Raw genomic sequence first — 9348 nt, 5'->3', positions numbered from 1 at the left:
CGAAATAAAAGCAATTAGAGAATGAATTGGTTGTCACCTCTGTCCTCTCATCCTATGGAGTGTGCACAGATTCTGTCTATATGCAGAGGCACACACCGTGTACGTGTGAAGAAATGTTCTGACAGGATTTAGGGCTGAGCAAGTCTTAGCCCAGCAGGGGTTCAGGATACAATCTCCTCCACCAACATGAGGACATTTGTGTAGTAACCTGAGCAGAAACAGCATACTATCACCCATACATGAAGGAAATGTGTCTTTCTTGCAGCGCTCAAAATCCACCCTTAATCCAATGACAAGTCACCCCCCCCCCTTCCCTCTCTGTGTATTATTGCTCCCTCCTGACTGAAGTTTGCATTCTGTGTCCCCGCTCCATGTTCTGTGATCCCCTGAAGCCAAAGATGTACTTCCTGTACACTCAGTGTTGTGTCAGAACCACGGTACCGACCGCTGTGGCCTAACTCTAAAACCGTGCAATCTCAACTGTGTAGCATTACCGTGTATTGTTGCTGTACCATACTGTAAAATATGTACATAGCATATAATAAAGATATACATTGCTTCTTCTAATGTGTAGTCATTTTATTAAATATACTTAAAGAGGACATATTCAGGTTCATATTATTATTCTGTGCCTCTACTGTGACATGTCTCCATGCTTTAATGTTCAAAAAGCTCTTTATTGTTCTCATACTACCTGTGCTGCAGCACCTCTTTTCACCTTCTGTCTGAAACCAGAGCCCAGTCTGCTCTGATTGGTTAGCTGACCAGCAATGTTATGAACGCTTAGAGATGTCCCGGCCTTTAGCCTCTCACGTACTGTGTTTTTAGAAAAAAACTGAAGACAAAGAGTAACCATGTAGTCAACATAAATTGTATGTAATTTCTAATAAGGATTTTAAACGATATTTCAAATAAAAAACCCTAAGGGAATGCAGGAGCATATTGTGCTGGGTGCTACATTTGATGAGTCATGGTAATGATGAATTATAATGAAGAGTTATTGAAAATGGTAGCCTTCAAATTACATATTTCAATGAATAAACCCTTTTATACAAAACCATAATGACACCTAAAAGGCATTTTCAACCTTTCCGACTCTAATTATAAAGCATTCCTAGATTGTTATTAAATGCTGACGTCATTATGTGTAGGTTCAGGATCGCAATGCAGTTGGGAACCCTTTGAGTAATTCAGCATTTTGTCTTTTTAGTGGTCTAATATCTGTGAGCTCAGCAGGCTCAGAAGGGACTTCCTGGCTAAACTTAGGACTCAGTCCTTGAAATGTCGTAGTGCTCATTAAATAGCTGCCGTGGTGCTACTGCCGTGTTTTGTTGCTATTCCCTCCACAGGACTTAAATAACCTGCAGCCAGTGGGGTGCTGCTTCTCATTAGCTCATTGGCTAATACATGTGAGTGTGATTGAATGTTGGGATAACGTGCAGGTCCTGTTATTATAACAAGGTGTTAATAACAAACCAAGTTAACCAAAACCTCCAGTCCAAACATAGCAAATTAAACTCAATGCAAAAAAGGGGACACTGAAAAACTGCAAGTAAGATGCACACCTTACTAAGTTAATGCTTATGGTTGCTTTCTCGTAAAAAATGATGCATGAGTGCAGGTCGTGTGGTTACGTGGGGGTCTCCTCTGCCATCTGGAGTCTGACTACCTGCCGGGGCTAAAGTTAAACTGACCAAAAGGATCACTGGTGGCCCAACAGGGGTGAAGAGACACTGTACTGAACACCCACCAGTCGGGCTTTATTTTTTTGGGCCGGGCAGTCTGGATCCAGCATTCTCTCTCTCCCCCTCCCCCCCCTCCTCCAGCTGGGGCCGGACCTCCAGTGTGACAGATGGCTGGAGAGACGGTGACATCAGCCCTCTTCTCAGCACTCAGAGATTGTTAGGATAAACTTTCTGGACCGCTGCAGTCCTCTCTGATATGAAATGGATTTTGAAGATGAGCAAAGAGTTCTGTGTTGTTGACACTGATAATACCAGAAGCTCTTGTCACTGATAATACAGGAGCAGGGGCGGCTGATAGTTACAGCGAGGCTGCTCCCAAATCAGAGAGGGCCTGGCACAGTCTACAAAGTACATACTGAGACCCTTCCTGCGTGACACAGTCTGTCAGAGGGGGGGTTAAGGGGCTCAGGAGCGCCCCCTCCCAAGCATCTCCTTATGACATTCCAATGAGTCCTAACAATAAGTGCAGATGAAATCAGTGCATTTCACACTCCTAAATTGGATGCTTTTCCAAACCAGCTAGCTATCCTAGATCTAATTGATCTCAAATGTACGGATAAAGCATGGAGCACAAATGAATTTGTTTCATAGTCAGAGGTTGGTATTAAAGAGAGCAGCATTAATAAGGTGAATACAAATAGATGTAAAATGGTCACGGGTAAGGACGAATGTATATCTATCAAAGGGGTTAACACGTGCGATGACACAACATAAATGATGTTTGGAAGTAGACGTTCTTTCAGAGGATTCCTGGCAGCATACATGATAGCATATTGAATACATGTCTGTGAAAGCAAACTGTCTTGAACATGAATAAACACCAGTGAAGACCATTGCAACAAAATGGCCTGCTCAGTTTACTCTCTTGTTTTAGTTTAGCACTGCAGTCATCCCTCCACGCTCCTTTCCATCTCCCTGCAATTCATCTAATCTGTCATGTTTTGACTTCTTCGACTGCACTCCATATATCCCAGTCTATTTCTCACTCATGCTTTCTCCAGGTTTATCGCTGTCTTTTGGGGCAATGAGGGAGCCATCATCATTGCCAGATGGTATAGCTGCTGTGTGTAAATATCAAGCAGCACTCTTTCCCCCCTTGTTTTTCCTGGAGACTATCAGCACTGCATAAACACTGAGGCGCTGTCTACGGAGCACACTCAGACAGCTCATCACCATAAAACACACACACTGGTCCATTCAGAAACACACAAACACTCCTGTACCTTTACAGGTTGCAGCTACATTATCATAGCCTTTGGTTTATTCTCATACATATGCAGTCTTGCAAAGTTGATTCAAGAGAGCGCATGTCGTCCACAGCGCTGCATGTTGACATGGCTCGGCATTTCTCAGCAGCCAAGTGTGATTGCATTCCAACTGGCAGTGGCATAAAATGAAAGCATACAGTCATGCATACTCTAGTGCACTTTTTAGAGCTGCAGTTCTTCGTCATAGCCTTATTTTTTATTCACACATACAAAAAAGAGCAGTGTCCCTAACACACATATGCATAGACACACTTCAGTAACATATGGTGCCACACACATTGCCTTTGATAATATTCTGCATCATAACACAGTTCAAAAGTATAATTTAATTTGATGAAAGGCAGGTAACATTATACTTTCCATATGAATTCTGCTCATGAGGGGGTACAAAAACGTCAAGTAGTTGTCCTTCAAAATTCAGTTTCAAGGTCAACAGGTACCTGCCGGACAGCTGAAGTTTGAGTCAAATACAAGCTTAACAAAAGCATCCAACATGCGTTACAAGTGTGACTGATACTTGTTATATTCAGTTTGAGCTGTAAATAAATACTCTGGTGTGATGACACCCTTTGTTCCACTCTCTAGTTTGTTCCCTGTGTGCATGCATTGAAGGAAAAAGTGAAATCTGGAGGTGTGTATGTAGGTGTTTGTTTCTGTGACCCACATTTGTTAGCCATACTATCACAGAATACTCTTTATTATCATCATATGAGTGACACATCATTAGCAGCTCTCGTGTCGCTGCATAATGATGCGTATGCCTGACATTCTGCAGGAGCTATGTCATTAGTTACCTGTAGTTTGCATTGTCAGTGTCATGTTTGCACAAGGACACGGAATTCAAAAACTACGCATGAGAAAAAAATTGAGTGATATGAGCTGGTGCATTCATATATTGCATGTGATTAGGGGAACAGCTGGCACAGGTAACATAACACATACAAAGTATAGGTGAACAAATAATTAACCAATCCTTTCTATATGTATAGCAATCCATTTTGACATATAGAAATATAGAAAACAGGAAAAAGTCTTACGCAGGTAAGGAAAAATATGTATTTGGGTTTCTTCTTTTTGTACAGAGAGCAGATTGTGGAGGCTTCAAATAATGTGTTGATTTCACCAGAGCAATTTCTTAAATGTCATTGACCTTGAATTTTTCTGAATTTAGAGTTTCACCTCAAAACATTTTATTGTACAATTAAATCTCACACATCTTAAAACAACTCAATCAGTGTCCGGATGACTTCCAAAAGACCCTTATTTGCTCTATTGTTGGAAAATAGATGAAAAGGCTCAAATGTCCCATCCTGCGTGAGCAAGATTTAAATATTTTTCCCCACATTAATATAATATCACTTCAAGGCACCACTAAAATAGACATATATGGAATTAGCCTATGTTTTATGTTATTTGACAATGTGGAAAGTGTTATCAGAACACTTAAGGCAACGTTTGAGACATATTGGAAACATACAGTTAAAATGGGGTAACTTAACTTCAGCTGCCCTTTTGTTTTTATTCCAGTAGATTTTAAGTTTGACTTGTGCTCCAGTGAAATTCAAACCCAACCGAGGAACTTCCACTGGTGCCGGTGATTCTTCCGTCCCCCGCGGTTTATTCTGGAGTGTGGAGCTCACACTGATCCACTTCAATTTAGCAGAGGAGATGAGGAAACCATCACTCTGCATGGAAAGCTGCTGTCTCGGTTACATTTCATTTGCCCCTCTGTTCCAAATGCATTAGCTCATCGGGCCTTGTGATATTGAAGTGGGACTGGAATACTTTCCGGCATCGTACACTTCGAGTTACAAGATCTCCAGGGCTGGAACAACCACCACAGACAGGCAGCATGACGAGCCATTTGTTTGACGTATCAATTATCTATATGACTTTAACGTTTGGCATGTTAACTGCTCGTCCGTAATATTTGGTGTGGAGCAGCATGTGAAAGATTTTGATTTGGGGTTTAACATTATGTGTGAGCCCAACACATGCCCCAGTGCATCTTGTTTAAATCACCAGATACTTTTATTTTAAGTGCTGCTGGGGAGCTTCACATCCATTATTTATCTGGATCGTTGTGCAATGCATAGAAATGGCCGTTTACAGTACGTTTGTGTGTTTAAATCTGGAGCCCTGTGCTGGCTTTCTGAGAGATAATAGGGTAAAGGGTTTTGAGTGTTAAGGTCAAAATGCAACCAGCAATTTTTAGTCTGATGGAAAATATCAATATTAATAAATAACAATTAAAAATGTAATCTGGACCTCAGCCATTGTGTGAGCCAAAAAAGGGAGAACTGGCTTTTCATACTCTTCCCACCGGAAATAACACATATGGCAAATAGACCAAATTAGAGTAATATAGACTATGTATGACCAAATATGCTGAATTTATAAAAATAAACTATATGAAAGGAATTTAAACATAAAAGCAACAATGACAGTATGTTGAGGATCTTTAATATACACAATCAATGTGAGCTGTGTGAATGTGTTCTATTTGGCTGCAGCCGTTGATTCGACTTTAACTCTATACTGTGGCTCAAATCATAACTGTGGCTAGAGGGACTTTAGCTGATAGTATACACCCATGCAGTCCTCTATATTATGTATGCAGACCCCCGTTTCCTCCGTGTGGCAGAGGGATGATGGAAATGTGGGAGGCAGAGCTTCTATTTTAGGGTCTTTGAGTCGCTATCACTCGTTGCTTGCCTCCCTCTTTCCCTCCTAACCTCAACTGGCAATCGTGCCATTCGCAATGTGCCCATTCCCCAGTGTCCCCTGAAGCACCTCCAGATGTATTCAGCTCTCATTTGTCATTCCTGGGAATGTGGTGGCGTCAGCAGTTATGTCCCAGCCTCCACTGATGGCGCGGCACCACCACTACGAGAGTTTCAACCCGCCTGGGGTCACCCTACTCCCTTATTACAGTTTTATACCTTCAGAGTGATGGATAATGATGATGCTGTTGCCCTATTTAGTCTACTGTGGCAAGCACACTCACGCATTGACTGCTCATTCAGTTGCATTTCATTTATGTGCCGGCTCACTTTTCATAGATCTGTTAGCTACGTCTGTCCATTCAATTCCACATCTGAATGTGCTGAGAAGGTTTTCTTGTTATTAATTGGTGCATGCAAACATTGTATGGTGCCACTTAAAGCAAATTTTTCCTTTTTCATATCAAATATATAACATTCACAACTCCTTTTATATTGTGTCCCAGTAAGTCAAGATTTCAAGACGTCAAAAAATCTTGTGAAAAACCTCAAGTCATTTGTGTGACTTAAATGTAAATATCAAATGCCTAAGAACCATAAGTGCATTTACATCCAGAGCCGACCTGACAGATGGCCTTACAAACACAGCATGCAATATATTCAACATTTATACATTCATTTGTGAATGCAACAGTTCCGTGTGGATACACATATAGTGTGATCTAATAGTGAACAAGTTAAATCAGAATGTATGGTTACATTTACACCAAGCCATTGTTTTCTGTTACTAATTCAATTCTGTTCACAAAACCAGAGAAATTATGAATTTTAATCAGACGGAGGGAGATGTTGTTGTGGCCTTTAGTCACTTGTAGAGCAGCTAACGGCGGCTAACGGAGACTAACGGCGGTGCTCATTTGAAACAGCTCTGACAGCTCTGCTCTCTTCCCTCACAGCTACAGCATCCAGGAACACAAAGGGCCCAGAGGCAGCGCACACTGATGACGATCTAATACATTAAACTCAATTAATTGCCATATTTAGCGTTATTTGGGAGTTTAACAAAGGTCTTTGTGGTAGATGCATGCATTACAGCAATTATTCATTTTGATGAGCAGGGATTATAAATGAGGCAATTAACACGCTGTCAGATTGGAGGGGAAAAAGCCTCGATGCTCATTCCCTAAATCCTATTTTTGCATGTTAACTTCAGTCTGGAGTGCAGCGGTGGTGTCAGGCTGTCAGATNGCCGAGGGGTCAGCTGGGTGCCGGAGTGACCGGGACAGCAGTGGACAGTTGACCCCATCAAAACAGAGCGGCTGAGTGGAGGTGCAGCGTCCTTCCATCCTCCTCAGGTTAACCCGATTTAACACACACACACACACACACACACACACACACACACACACACACACACACACACACACACACACACACACACACACACACACCTCTCTCTCACACACACACACACACACACACACACACACACACACACACACACACACACACACACACACACACACACACACACACACACACACACACACACACACACGGCTGCCAGCGAGTTAACTCCCAAGGCGAGCGCTGGGGCTGCGGAGAGGGGGATCACATTAGCCTAATAAGGGCCATCTGGTGGCCATTCATTAACTTGACCATCCTTGAAGTCCCCGACCCAAAATGTCATTTTTCACTTTGCAGAGGAATCCGTTAGATGACAAGATAAACTTGGACCAAATGAGCAAAGATGGAAAACATGAGTGACATAGGAAGACAAAGTGAGGTGGTGTGTGTGTGTGTGTGTGTGTGTGTGTGTGTGTGTGTGTGTGTGTGTGTGTGTGTGTGTGTGTGTGTGTGTGTGTGTGTGTGTGTGTGAGACTGGTGCAAGAGGATGGGCTGGAGAAAGAAAAATGAGAGAGAAAGACCGACAGGGAGTGGGAGCATGAGTGAAGCCAGAAAGGGAAGTTAATTAGCAGATATTTGATACACTGGGAGAAGATCCGAAGCATTAGAGACACAGTGAATTGGAAAGACACTTTCAATCCTATTAGTTCATTCTTCATATAATCATAAATACATTTTTAATAATAGGGTCATATTTTTCTATAAAATCCTCAACTTGTCTTTGTAAAAACAGCTCACAAAATTACTTATATTTCCCCAAAATGTCCATAAAGACACAGGAAAAAACTCTCTGAACTTAAGATGTAAGGATTATTGAGAAGACAGTGTGTCAGACCTTGACTGACACTCATTCCCCCTGATTCTTAAATGAGTGTATGCTCGCACACGTGAGCTACAGAGCCCTCATGCAACAGGGGGTCCGCCCGGTTTAATCACGCTGTCTGATTAGATGCGTGCACAGAGAAGCACCTTTCTGTGTTTCACCAAACCACTCAACAAGGTCATATGCAAATGTACCCAGGATTTCTTACAGTCTTACATTTTTTCAAGTGGTAATGTGAGATATATATATTATTTTCTAATCCTTGGTGCTAAGCGGTCATTGCTGTTTCTGCTCTGCAGCTCCAAGAGGATAGATGTGTTTTTATTTAAACATCTATTGCTATCTATGTTCAAGGTTATTGAGAAATAATGGAACCATTTTTAGTACAGCAGGTACATCAGAATAACAATGCACTGGATCGTTGTGTGTATTTGCTGGAGTCGTTTTTTGCCTGCTCTAATGTGCTCTTTTGTCAATGTAGGCTACTCCAGATTTCGTCGGGGCCATGTGCTCTACTTTTCATTTTCTCTTATCAAATAAACTATTTAGATTACTCCTCCTGATTCTTAGACATTCTAAAAAAGGACCCTGAACAATTGTTAGTGTAAAATGTAACCATTTCTACTATTTGTGAGCCATTGCCTTATAGGATTCTAAAGCCGCAGTGTCTTTTTGCACCTGTACTAGCAGTAATTTTAGCTAAATGCTATGCTAACAATGACAGAGCTAAAATGCTTGGATTTAGAAGGTATACCCAGTGCCACATTTATCTTAGCTAGCGTACTAGCTATATGCTAGTGCTGAGTGTGATGAATGCCAGTGGCGTCGCCTGGCCTGGGCATTCGGGGTTTTACCCCCGAAGGTTTTTTCTGTAGCCCCGGACAACTCTCCCTCAATAATATAATACATTAACCGTGCTTTACCTGAACCGCATCATGACACTAGAGAGGACGGCAGGATTGTAATTTCCCGTGTTCAGTGAGTGCAACAGAGGCAAGACACCAGAGAGAGAGAGCGCACCGGTGCCAGCAGGGACCGTGTTGTTAGCATCTGGCAACCAACATACAATTTTATGAGGTAAAATATCCATAAAGAAAAAGTAAATGTGTTTACAGTTCTGTTTCATATGGGTGTTGAGAGATGTATCCATAGATCTCTTAATTTTGCTGTTTAAAAGTTCATCTCAATACTTTGTTATAGGGGTGCACCGAATGCGAAATTCTTGGCCGAAACCATTACCGAAAATAGGAAACAGTTGGCCGAAAACCGAATGGCCGAAAATGATTAATAGAAGTTATATATATATATTGTATACATTTTTTACCATTATTAATTCCAAGTCAAGTGCATTTTCTTTTCTCTGTAGGATAACTACAACAAAG

The sequence above is a fragment of the Notothenia coriiceps genome, unplaced genomic scaffold (assembly GCF_000735185.1).
Source record: "Notothenia coriiceps isolate Sejong01 unplaced genomic scaffold, NC01 NC01_scaffold00024822, whole genome shotgun sequence".
In the NCBI taxonomy this organism is placed as follows: Eukaryota; Metazoa; Chordata; class Actinopteri; order Perciformes; family Nototheniidae; genus Notothenia; species Notothenia coriiceps.
Note: the sequence above shows the minus strand (reverse complement) of the source record.